Below are 12485 nucleotides of genomic sequence, written 5' to 3'. Positions count from 1 at the left end.
TTTTCCCATCGGAATTGCATACAGACTAATGGATTTTCAATAGGATTTTTTTCCATCTGATAAATTGAGAACCTGCTCTCAAACTTTTGCTGGCGGAAAATATGTGGAGCATATACACGGTCGGAATTTCAGATGAAAAGCTCACATCAGATATTTGCTGACAGAAATTCCGCTTGTGTGTATGAGGTATAAGAGTATGGCGGTTGGAGATTGAAGTATGAAGCTTGCCATTGCTGAACTGTGTCTATCATGCTGATCCGTTGACTTCAGTGCAGTGGCGTAACATAAATGGGTGCAGGGTGTTCACTGCACATGGGCCACCGAGAGGAGGGGGGCCCACTGTGACCCACTCTACACACATGAATGATTGTCCCTTAGTTCACAGCCGGGGATGATCAGTGCAGCGGGAGGGACAGCTGTAAGCACTGATCTCCCTGCATGAAAACCGCTTCTCCTCCTCTTCCTCCTGCGGCCATCAGTGCTTACAGCTGTCCCTCCCACCAATCCTCCCAGGCTGTTCTGTGTCCTCCTCACATTCTCCTCCTCCGCCCTTCCCCCCACTTGTCCCCCGCAGCCTGATTCCCTCCTCTCCCGCGGGCTGCGGGGGATGTGCCAGGATGGAGAGCAGAGGAAGGGGTCGGAAAATATGTAATTGACTTGCCCCTTCCTTTTCTGAATTGGACAAAAAAATATAAGTATAAAAAAATTAAATTAAAAAACTACTGACATCCACCCCCCCCCCCCCCCCACACACACACACACACACACACTTGCCTACACTGTCCGAATTAACAATTGTAAAAATAATACAAAAAAAAAAAAAAAAAAAAAAAAAAGAAGAGGACACCATCTACTGACACTGACCTCTGTCCTCTGTCCTGTACACTGTCCACTGCCTCATCCCCCCCCCCCCACCTCCTTCCCCAAAAACACTGTAAAACAAATTAAGAGAAATATTGGGGAAAAAAATTGTAAAAATAAAAACAAAAAAAATATTGACACTGCCCTACCCCCACTGCCCAAATCATTGTGAAAAAAAAATACAAAAATGTATTGTAAAATATTAATAATAGAAAAAATAAATAAAAAAAGACACTGTCCATTGCTCTGATACTGTCCACTACCCTAGTGACACCACCCACTGGCCGCCAAGAAGCATTTTGAAAAAAAAAAAAAAAAAAAAAAAACCACGACACAGGCTTGCAAATTTATAGACTCTTAATGATCCATGTCTTAACCCCTTCTGTATATTAGTGCTCGATCCGCAATGGTTCCCATCAGAGAAAGAACAAGCTGACACCGTACAGACCTATTGGTCAGAACCATTAAGAGTCACAGTGCCATGTGGACCACGCCTATTGACAGACGGAATCATGAAATGCATCCAGGCATACCATATGGATTGCTGCATCTGTCACTGGCTCCGATCTCCTCCTGGGAACCACCAGACGATCATAGCTCCAGGAGAGGTGGTGAGATTATCGGAACCAAATACACAGTGCAATACCAATATTGAACGCCTGTTTGAATATTAGATTTGTAAGTGCAAGGATTTAAGGGCAGGGGTTATTTATTGTTAAAAAAAAGGCTTTAAAGTTTTACACCATGGAGTTTTCTTCCCTTCCTTCTGCCCGAGTTGTATGAAAAGTTCTTGGCTGATTTAGGCCCCTTTCACATTGAGGCGTTTTTCATGCGGTACAGCGCTGGCCGAGAAGCCTGCTCGTTCGCGGCACTGGAGTTTCGAAAGGGACAGGTAAGTAAACGGGGGCTCGGGGGGCCGCTAATACAAAGATGTTTTTTCACCTTAATGTATTAAGGTGAAAAAGCTTTTACCTTTACAACCCCTTTAACATACACATAAAGGTGATTATTCATTGTAAATTCCGGGAAGGTGCAATCCCTATAGGGAGCGGAATCACTTGGTGTGGTGATGGTCGAATGCCCAATTAGCTGATGTGGTTTACATGAACTGTTTCACTGATTTCCTGAACTTTTCTTCACCTGGATGCACAGATTATTATTGGTTTTTTTTTTTATTGTTCTAGCGCTGCTTAAAGCGGAGGTTCACCCTGAAAAACAACTATATGCAATTACATCCAGCATACTGCTGACATCTGCAGTATGCTGTTTTTTTGTTTTTTTTTGCTGTACTTACTGTCTTATAGTTGTTTTCATCCAGGTCCGAGTTCTGACTCCAGCGGGGAGTAGGTGTTCCTAAGACGAGGCATAGATGATTGACGTGCGGGTTAAGTGCGTCACGCCTTCCGAAAATATCCGAGCTGGAACTCGGCTCTTTACGGCGCTTGCGCCTGCCGTGTAGAGCTGACTGCGCAGGCGCCATAAAGTGCAGAGTCCCAGCTCGGATATTTTCGGAAGGCGTGACACGCTTAACCCGCACGTCAATCATCTATGCCTCGTCTTAGGAATGCCTACTCCCCGGGGGAGCGAGAACCCGGAAGCCGGGTGAAAACAACGATAAGACGTTAAGTACACCGGAAAAAAAAAATCCAGCATACTGTCGATGTCAGCAGTATGCTGGATGCAACGGTATATAGATGTTTTAGGGTGAAACCCCGCTTTAAGCCAGAAGGACTAACTATTAGATATTCTTTGCTTACTTTTTTAAATTATATTTATTACTATAGCAGCTGCTTAATTGGATTAGGACTATTATTTACCTAAGCACTGGATATGTGACCCCTGTTTACTTATTTTCTTTATCCTACATCACGGGACACAGACCACCATAGTCATTACTATGTGGGTTATACGCCACCTTCAGGTGATTGGACACTGGCATAATTAAAGACACTGGTATAACCCCTCCCATACAGGGAGTACCTCAATTTTTTTTGCCAGTGTCTGTCAGGTCACCTGTGGCCAGATGACAGATGCACCCCGTTGGAGTCATGAGTGCACCACAAGGTAGTGAACCCAATGGCAGACTGCTGCGGATGGACCACATAGTGGATATGGAGGACAGGTCCACTGGAGCTCAAACAGGGATCCCACAGGAAGCTTGAGCCCAAAATTCCCCAGGGCGCGGAGTCTAAGATCTAGCTGGTATTCACCAGAGCCTCTAGTGGTAAGGGTGGCCTTAGGTGTAACTGAATCCAGGTCGCGGCACCCAGGGTCCCCTAGGTCACGCTCCGTAGGGAGAGAGGGGAAGCAGCCACTCAGGACACAAGAGATAGTAAAGGGTTAAGCCATGGTTGGGGCGACAAGCAGACAAGGATAAACAAGGGACAGGCCAAGGGTCAGGGTCACAGGCAAACAAGAGTAGTCGGGGACAAGCCAAGATCGGTACACAGAGATAAACGTAGCACACGGCAAGCAGGAACCCAAACACACAATGCTTAACAAACAACGTTGATCAGCACGGCTGGCTTGCAGTGCACAGGTTAATATAGAGTTCTCTGATAGGGCCTGGGGTGGAGCCTTGCTAGAGGAGAGATTTTTTAGGCAGCCAGGTGAGAGAGACTGAGCTATAAGGTGAACACATGGAGGAGCTAAGCTGACACACAAACATTACTGCATATCCATGACAGTCTAAAGGTGTTGGTCATGGTTAATGAAGTGCTAAAAAAAGCTCCGCAGGTGATCCTGGATAGGATCAGGAGGGACTATGCAATCGGATCCATTCAAAGAGCCAGAAACAGAGAAAGGCTAGGATGGATGGTACCCGCGCCTCAAAAGGGAAGATCAAGGTTTATGCCTGTAAGGCTTCTCTTTGAGAGCTGGGCCCTGGGATCCAGCACCTTGGTCACATTCCATACCACAGGTTGCTCTGTCGGGGTGCTGTTCAGGTCCAAGGGAGTGGACCCTATATGCAAAGGGGATCCGGTCCTTCAAGGTCTGTCATGACACAAGCCAGCCATGATGGGTGAAGATTGGATCTGTCCGATTTAAAGCAGTATCCTGCGGCGGGAAGCGCAAGTTAAAGAATGTGGAAGTAAAGGAAAAAACTGTGCTAAAACAGTAAAAAAATTGACGGAGCCGCCAACACTCTAACAAAGTCAAAAAAGAATAATACAAAATAGTGTAACGCTGTGAAATATGCACAAAATAAAGCAATATATGTGCAAAAATATATATATTTTTTTACCCCAGGCAAAGGTCAGCGCTATAAAGGGAGCTGGTTCACGCAGCAAGGACAAGGAAGGGTCCTTCCATCCGCCTTTGCATGAGGTTGTTAGGGAAGATGGTAGCTTCATTCAAAGCAGTTCCCTATGCCCAATTCCATTTAAGGCTGTTACAAAGCAGTATCCTGTCTTCTTGGAACAAGAGGATCCAAGTCTTGGATTGTCCAGTGTATCTGGCTCCAAGGGTGCGCCAGAGCCTCAATTGGTGGTTGGTAGCCAAAAATTTGCAGAAGGGGAAGGCCTTCATACCGGTTACCTGCAAAATAGTAAACAACAGATGCCAGTCTCTTGGGCTGGGGAGCAGTCCTGGAAGGGAAGGCTATCTAGGGGAAGTGTTCGGAATCCGAGAAGACCTTGCCCATCAACATTCTAGAGATTCAAGCAGCACATCTGGCTCTAAGGGCCTGGACGAGCAGATTACAGGATTGTCCTGTCAGGATTCAATCCGACAATGCAACACCAGGAGTTGCGCGGCCCAGAAAGAGGTGAACCAAATTCTGGTTTGGGCAGAAGAGCATGTAACTTGCATATCTGCAGTCTTCATTCCGGTAGTGGAGAATTGGCAGGCAGATTTCTTGAGCCGCCAACAATTGCTCCCGGGAGAATGGTCCCTATATCCCAGAAATGGGGTAACCCGGACATAGATCTATTAGCGTCCAGGTTCAACAAGAAGTTGGACAGCTTTGTGTCGAAGACAAGGGATCTGTTCGCTTACGGGACGGATGCTCTAATAACTCCTTGGGATCAGTTCTCACTGATTTATGCGTTCCCTCCAGTTCATATGCTACCGCGGCTTCTACGCAGGATTAGAGAACAGAAGCCCGTAAATCTTGTGGCCCCCGGCATGGCCCAGAAGTTCCTGGATTGTAAGGATGGCAGTAGGGGATCCTTGGTCTCTTCCATCTTGGCCAGACTTGCTTTCGCAGGGGCTGGTATTTCATCCTGCTTTACAAACACTAAATTTGACGGTTTGGCTATTGAAACCCACATTCTAAAGAGTTGGGGGCTTTCAGGTTCAGTGGTTACCACACTGATTAATGCAAGAAAGCCGGTCTCTAGGACCATTTACTATATAGGGTCTGGAAGGCCTACATTTCCTGGTGTGAAACTAAAGCATGGCATCCTCTGAAGCATGTCATAGGTAGAGTTCTTGCCTTCCTACAATTAGGAGTGGAAATGAAGCTAGCCTTGAGTACAATTAAAAGGTCAAATCTCGGCCTTGTCAGTGTTTTTCTAGAGGCCGCTTGCCTCGCATTCTTTGATCCGGGCCTCTATACAAAAGTTAACACGAATAAATCCACCAGTTAGGTCACCCTCGTGCCTGTGGGATTTAAATCTAGTTTTGTCGGCTTTACAAGGACAGCCTTTTGAGTCGATGCACCATGTGCCCTTGATCCTTGTGACAAGAAAGGTGGTGTTCGGTTAAGGGCTATTTAAAAGCGACTGCTCAGATATGGAAGACTGACGCATTGTTTGTACTGCCAGAAGGCCCCAGGAGAGGGCAGGCAGTGTCAAAATCGACTATTTCTAGATGGATTCGTCAGGTTATTTTTCAGGCTTATGCTTTGAAAGGAAGGGTTTCACCCTTTCAACCTAGAGCGCACTCTACCAGTGCAGCAAGTCCTTTATGGGCAGTGCGTCACCGGGCCTCTATGGCTCAGGTTTGCAAGGCCGCAACTTGGTCGTCAGGCCATACATTCACTAGATTCTACCAGGTGGATGTAGGTCAGCAAGAGGATCCTGTCTTCGGGCGCTGTGTACTGCAGGCAGCAGTATAGGTCCTTACGTCTGATGGCGGTCTGCTTTATTTTTGTGTCTCCCTCCCCTCAGATGGCATTGCTTTGGGACATCCCACATAGTAAATGACTATGGTACTATGTGTCCTGTGATGTACGATAAAGAAAATATGATTTTTTATTACAGCTTACCTGTAAAATCCTTTTTTGGAGTACATCACGGGACACAGAGGTCCCTCCCCTCTTATTGGGATTATATATATATATATCCCAATAAAAATCGCTTGGATGATTACACACAACTCTATTTCCAGACTGGGACTTAATTTGTACGGTGGGTAGAGATAACTCCACCTCACAGTAGTCTGTTTCAGTGTGGAGTGCTGGAACACAGAGCGTCTCAAGCCGCGTACACACGACCATTTTTAATGTCCTAGAAAAAACAATGTTTTTCCTCGATGTGATTCTTGTCAAGCCTGCCTTGCATACACACGATCATGAAAAAAAATGCTCGAGCAAAGCGCGATGACGTACAATGGCACTAGAAAGGGGAAGCTCCATTCAGATGGTGCCACCCTTTGGGCTGCTTTTGCTGATTTTGTGTTAGTAAAAGTTTGGCGAGGGACGATTCACGCTTTTCAGTCTTCGTGCTTTGCAGTCTGTTACAGCGTGACGAATGTGCTATCTCCATTACAAATGCTAGTTTTACCAGAACGAGTGCTCCCGTCTTATAGCTGACTTCTGAGCATGCAAGTTTTTTTCCGTCGTTAAAGCCTACACACGACTGTTTTTCAAGACGTGAAAAACAACAACATGAAAAACGACAAAAAAAATTAGAGCATGTTCTAAATTTTTATTGGCCATTTTCACGTTGAGAAAAATGCTCTGGGCCTACACACGATCGTTTTTAATGACCAATTTAAAAAATGGCATTTTTCACGTCATGAAAAACAGGTAATATGTATGCGGCATCAGGCCCTGTTGATACCTGGATTATTTTTTGCTTGCAGTGCTAATACGCATAAGAAAAAAAATCCCATTTATTTCAATGCCCTTGTTCACATCTGAGCACTTTGTTGCCTGTAGCAAAACACTTGTAGCTCAAAAAAGCATGTGAGCTTCTTTAACCACTTGTCAACCTTATCCTGGGTGGACGTCATATGACGTTGCACTTTTAAAAACCACTAGGGGGCGCATGTGCGGCCGCCGGGCACCCGCGATTGCTCAGTAACTGAGCAGGAAAGTGGATCTGTGTGTGTAAACACACAGATCCATGTCCTGTCAGGGAGAGGGGACCGATGGTGTGTCCCTTGTACATAGGGACAACCACCAGTCACTCCCCTCCCCCCACAGTAAGGATCACCAATTAGGGAATACATTAACCCCCTTCCTCGGCCCCTTGTGTTAACCCCTTCCCTGCCAGTCACATTTATACAGTAATCAATGCATTGTTATAGCAGGGATCACTGTATAAATGACAATGGTCCCAAAAATGTGTCATAAGTGTCCGATGTTTCCGCCGCAATATCGCAGTGACTGATTGCCGCTATTACTAGTAAAAAAATTATAATAATAAAAATGTTATCAATCTATCCCCTATTTTGTAGACGCTATAACTTTTACGCAAACCAATCAATATACGCTTATTGCGATTTATTTAATTTTTTACGGGGTGCGCGGTGGCCGTTATCCTGCTGGGCATTATATGACGGCCAGTCAGGATAACTGAACCACCTTCCGCCCGTCATTTTGCTATAGGCCGGGCGGGAAGTGGTTAAAGTAGTAGAAAACTATTTTTACCTACAGGTAAGCTTATAATGAAGCTTACTTGCAGGTAAAATTAATATTTTCTAAACATGCACCGTTTCGGAAATATTCCAGTAAGCGGCAGCCGGTGACATCACCAGCGCATACTCTCTGAAGGAAAGTCACACCCGTGCCCGAAGCTCCCAAGCGGGAGTGACGTTATTGCAGCTCGACCAAAAAGACACAGGCCGTGAACCCTGAAGGTGTAGATGGATCCCCTGTCAGCGGTGACAGGGTGCTGCTGGAGGGATCCATTCTAAAAAGTTAAGTCTAACATAATGTGCTTGTATGGCTTAAACCTGCAGGGCGAACTTTTTTTTTAGGTAAAATTTACTACTGCTTTAACCACTTCGTTACTGAGCCTGTTTTTCAGATTCAGTGTTTACAGGACTAAAACAGTTTTTTGGGCTAAAATATTACTTAAAACCCCCAAACATTATATATATATTTTTTCTAACACCCTAGAGAATAAAATGGCAGTCATTGCAATACTTTTTGTCACACCGTATTTGCGCAGCGGTCTTACAAGCGCACTTTTTTTGGAAAAAATTCACTTTTTTCAATTAAAAAATATCACAATAAATTTGGCCCAATTTTTTTATATATTGTGAAAGATAATGTTACGCCGAGTAAAATGATACCCAACATGTCACGCTTAGAAATTGCGCCCAGCTCGTGGCATGGCGTCAAACTTTTACCCTTAAAAATCTTGATAGGCGACGTTTAAAAAATTCTACAGGTTGCATTTTTTGAGTTACAGAGTAGGCCTAAGGCTAAAATTATTGCTCTCGCTCTAACGATCGCGGCGATACCTCACTTGTGTGGTTTGAATACCGTTTTCATATGTCGGCGCTACTCGCATATACGTTCGCTTCTACGCGCGAGCTCGTCGGGACGGGGCGCTTTAAAAAAAATTTTTTTTGCTTTTCGCATTTATTTTTTGTTATTTTACAATTTTTAACACTGAAATAAAAAAAAATAAAACATTTTTCACTTTTATTCCTATTACAAGGAATGTAAACATCCCTTGTAATAGAAAAAAGCATGACAGGTCCTCTTAAATATGAGATCTGGGGTCAAAAAGACCTCAGATCTCATATTTGGGCTTAAATGCAAAAAAAAAAAAAAAAAAAAATTTGGAAATGTCATTTTTTCAAATAACAAAAAAAAAAAAAAAAATGTCTCTTTAAGAGGCTGGGCGGGACTGACGTTTTGACGTCACTTCCGCCCAGCAGAGCTATGGGGGACGGGCGAAGGAGATTTTTCCTTCTGTCTCGTCCCCGCTCAGCTGCCGGATGGTCGCGATCCCCTCCGCCGCTACCGACGGCTCCGGTAAGCGGCGGAGGGCGCGGGACAGCGGCGGGAGGGGGGGGGCCCTCTCCCGCCACCGATAACGGCGATCTCGCGGCGAATCCGCCGCGGAGACCGCCGTTATCGTGTACAGGACCGTCGGCACTAAAGATGGATACCTCAGTTGTGGCAGCAGCTGCTGCCGTTGCTGAGATATCCATCTTTAAAAACAGGACGTATTTTGACAATAGGCTGGAAAGCAAGTGGTTAAAATGTGCTGCAACACATGTCCATCTGCAAGTGTTGGGGTACCATTCAAATGAATAAACCAAGTAAAGCAAACTACAATAAAGCAGGCAAGTTAATGCCCCAATATAGTGTGAACAAACCCTAAAAGAGAGAGGTGATCAGTCTGCTGCTGCTTTTTTACTGTGCAATCCCAGGGTGTAGGGGCGGGTGATTGCAGTCACATAAAATCTAACAAACGTGAATACATTATGAGTTTGCTAGTTAACCTTTCCACATTGATGTCCCTGTGCTGTTTAATGGATATGACCCCTTCCTCTGGCATTTACCTGTTACAAGACGTAAAGGTTTATTAAAAAAACAAACAAACACACAACAAACATGTCATACTTACCTCCGCTGTGCAGTTGGTTTTGCACAGAGTGGCCCCGATCCTCCTCTTCTGGGGTCCCTCCACAGTGCTTCCTCGAGTGCTCCATCAGAAAGGTGCTCTCCTTTGTGGACACCTGTGGGGCACGCTCACGTGACCTGCTGCTGCATCTGTAGACATAAACAGCAATACTCGGCTCCGCCCCCCCGGAGCCCTCGTCATTGGATTTGATGTACAGCAGCGGGAGCCAATGGCTGTGCTGTCATCAATCTATCCAATCAGGACACGAGACACCAGCTATAGCTGGCGTGCTTGTTCCCGTTGTGGGAATTACAGGGGTCGGGTAAGTATAAGGGGGGCTCGGGGGCGCTGCTGCAGCACAGGAGGTTTTTCACTTTTAGGCATTCTATGCATTGCTGTCTAGTCCCTGCTACTGTTTCAGCAGACTGATTTAACCCCTTCACTGCAAACATGTTACTTTTTCTAGAGACTTAACTGCCAATGTTCTCATCCCTGTAATGATTGCTGGACTTAAAGGGCATGTAACCCTATTAATGAACTTCTTATTTGCTCTCTTTTGGCCTGTTAAACCTACTACTGAAAGCATTTTGTAATATCTGTTTGATAAGAAAAAAAAAGCACTTGTTGATTAGATGTCTTAGCATCGATTCATGCGTTTCAGCACCGATTCTGCGACCCAAAATAATCGATGTTTGTATAACATCATCCACGCTGTGCCCTGGCACTCCGAAAAGAGACAAAATGAGCCGTGGGTGTTAACCGCGTGAGCAGCCAAAAGCCACTGAGCCCTGCCTTTGCAAACGGAGCTGAAGTGAGCTGTGGGCACTAGCTGCGCCCTTTTTTCCTGCCTCCCGCTGACATCACCAGCCACCCGGTGTCACCATGTGTTGAGCTAGCTGGTACAGGAGAGGAGACATGTGGAGCAAGTGTCCCCGACTCCCGGTCTCCAGAGAGTCGTCCTCCTCTTTGGCTCAGTGTCACATAGGCTGCTGCAGAAGACATGAGCCAGCGTCCCGCGCTTGTCCTCCTCACAACAAGCTGCTGCAGGCAGTGGCACACTCTGTCGTCATCATCAGATAATTGTTGTCAGACACTGACATATCTGATGCACCATTATGTTCAAATGTGCCAAATTATGACCGATTGACCGTATTAAAAAATAAATATTGGTGGTGGACCTAAACCATTTCATTAACCACTTTGTATCCCAGCCATTGTACTATGACAGCCACAAGGTGGCTCTACAATGCCGGGAGGACGTCTATTGACATCCCCAGCTCCTCCGGCCACTGCCGTCGCGTCACTGAGGTGCCTGGCGGCCGCGATGTACACTAAGTACCCGCGATCGCCCGTTACACAACCAAGGATGTGGATCTGTGTCAGGAAAAGGAGACCGATGCTGTGTCCCTTGTACATAAGGACACAGATCGGTCACCTCCCCCAGTCAGTCCCCCCCCCCCACAGTAAGAATCACTCCTAGGGAACACATTTAACCCCTTCCTCGCCCCTAGTGTTAACCCCTTCCCTGCCAGTCACATTTATACAGTAATCAGTGCATATTTATAGCACTGATCGCTGTATAAATGTGAATGGACCTAAAAAAAATTAAAAGTGTCCGATGTGTCCGCCATAATGTCGCAGTCCCAATAAAAATCAGATCGCTGCCATTACTAGTAAAATTTTAAAAAAATGTCATTATTCTGCCCCCTATTTTGTAGGCGCTATAACTTTTGCGCAAACCAATAAATATACGCTTATTGCAATTTTTTACCAGAAATATGTATAAGAATACGTATCGGTCTAAACTGAGAAAAAAAAATAGTAAAAATAAAAAAATAAAAATATGATTTTTTGTACTTACCGTAAAATCCTTTTCTCTGACGTCCATGGACGGACACAGCTCCTTAAATCTTGACAAGTGGGTTATGTTCTCTGTAAAAACAGCAGGACCCTGGACACTGTTATAAAGATTTTCTTTAATCTAATATCTAATATTCATCTATTAACAATATTAACACATGAATGAATGGAGTTGGGTCTTTGAGAATAATGGACTTGGATATATTTAAAGTATTCCATATAGTGTCTGGATTTGGAAAAGTGAATTATATCATTTGTTATATATTTAAGTATATAGCTCATAAGCTTCTATGGTATAACTGGCATATGGTTGTCATTAGCCTAGCTGGCTTCATATAGACATCCTACCTTCCCCCATCATGGCAAATGAAGATATAAGGTTACATGTTGTAAGATGTAAACGTATTTTAGTTAGGAATATAATTCTTTCTGTAGACTACAGTATTTCTTTCTATATATATATATATATATATATATATATATATATATATATATATATATATATATATATATATATATATATATATATATATATATATATATATATATATGTATATTTGATTTAGATGTTAAAGGACATTTGTCTTATATAGGTTAAAATGTAGCTACTTATTCACAGCTTACAGCCCCATCCTCAGGAATTTAGAGTAAATGACCCTCTCTCTCTCTTCTAAAGATTTGAATTTCGCGGGTTTTTTGTAGAACAAGTCAAAAATGAACGTTACATGACGCATTTTTAGAAAGGTGGGGGGCAGTCTATATATTTGGACATATGAGCAGAAATTAGCTCTCTCGTCTCTTGAATGCAGCACACACTCAAGCTCACACACTTGGAAATGAGCTGACATACTGGAACAATCTCACTCACACTTAGAAGAAGGCTGACATAGCCACACACACACAAAGATATATATTTGCAACTTTCATTTCAAGATTAAGAAACTTATTGATGCTATTTTTATATTCTACAATTGATGATATTCATGTGATATTTTACTATTTTATCATTAAATA

The sequence above is a fragment of the Rana temporaria genome, chromosome 3 (assembly GCF_905171775.1).
Source record: "Rana temporaria chromosome 3, aRanTem1.1, whole genome shotgun sequence".
Lineage (NCBI taxonomy): Eukaryota > Metazoa > Chordata > Amphibia > Anura > Ranidae > Rana > Rana temporaria.
The sequence above is the reverse complement of the archived record's forward strand: the minus strand, read 5'-3'. Positions refer to the sequence as shown.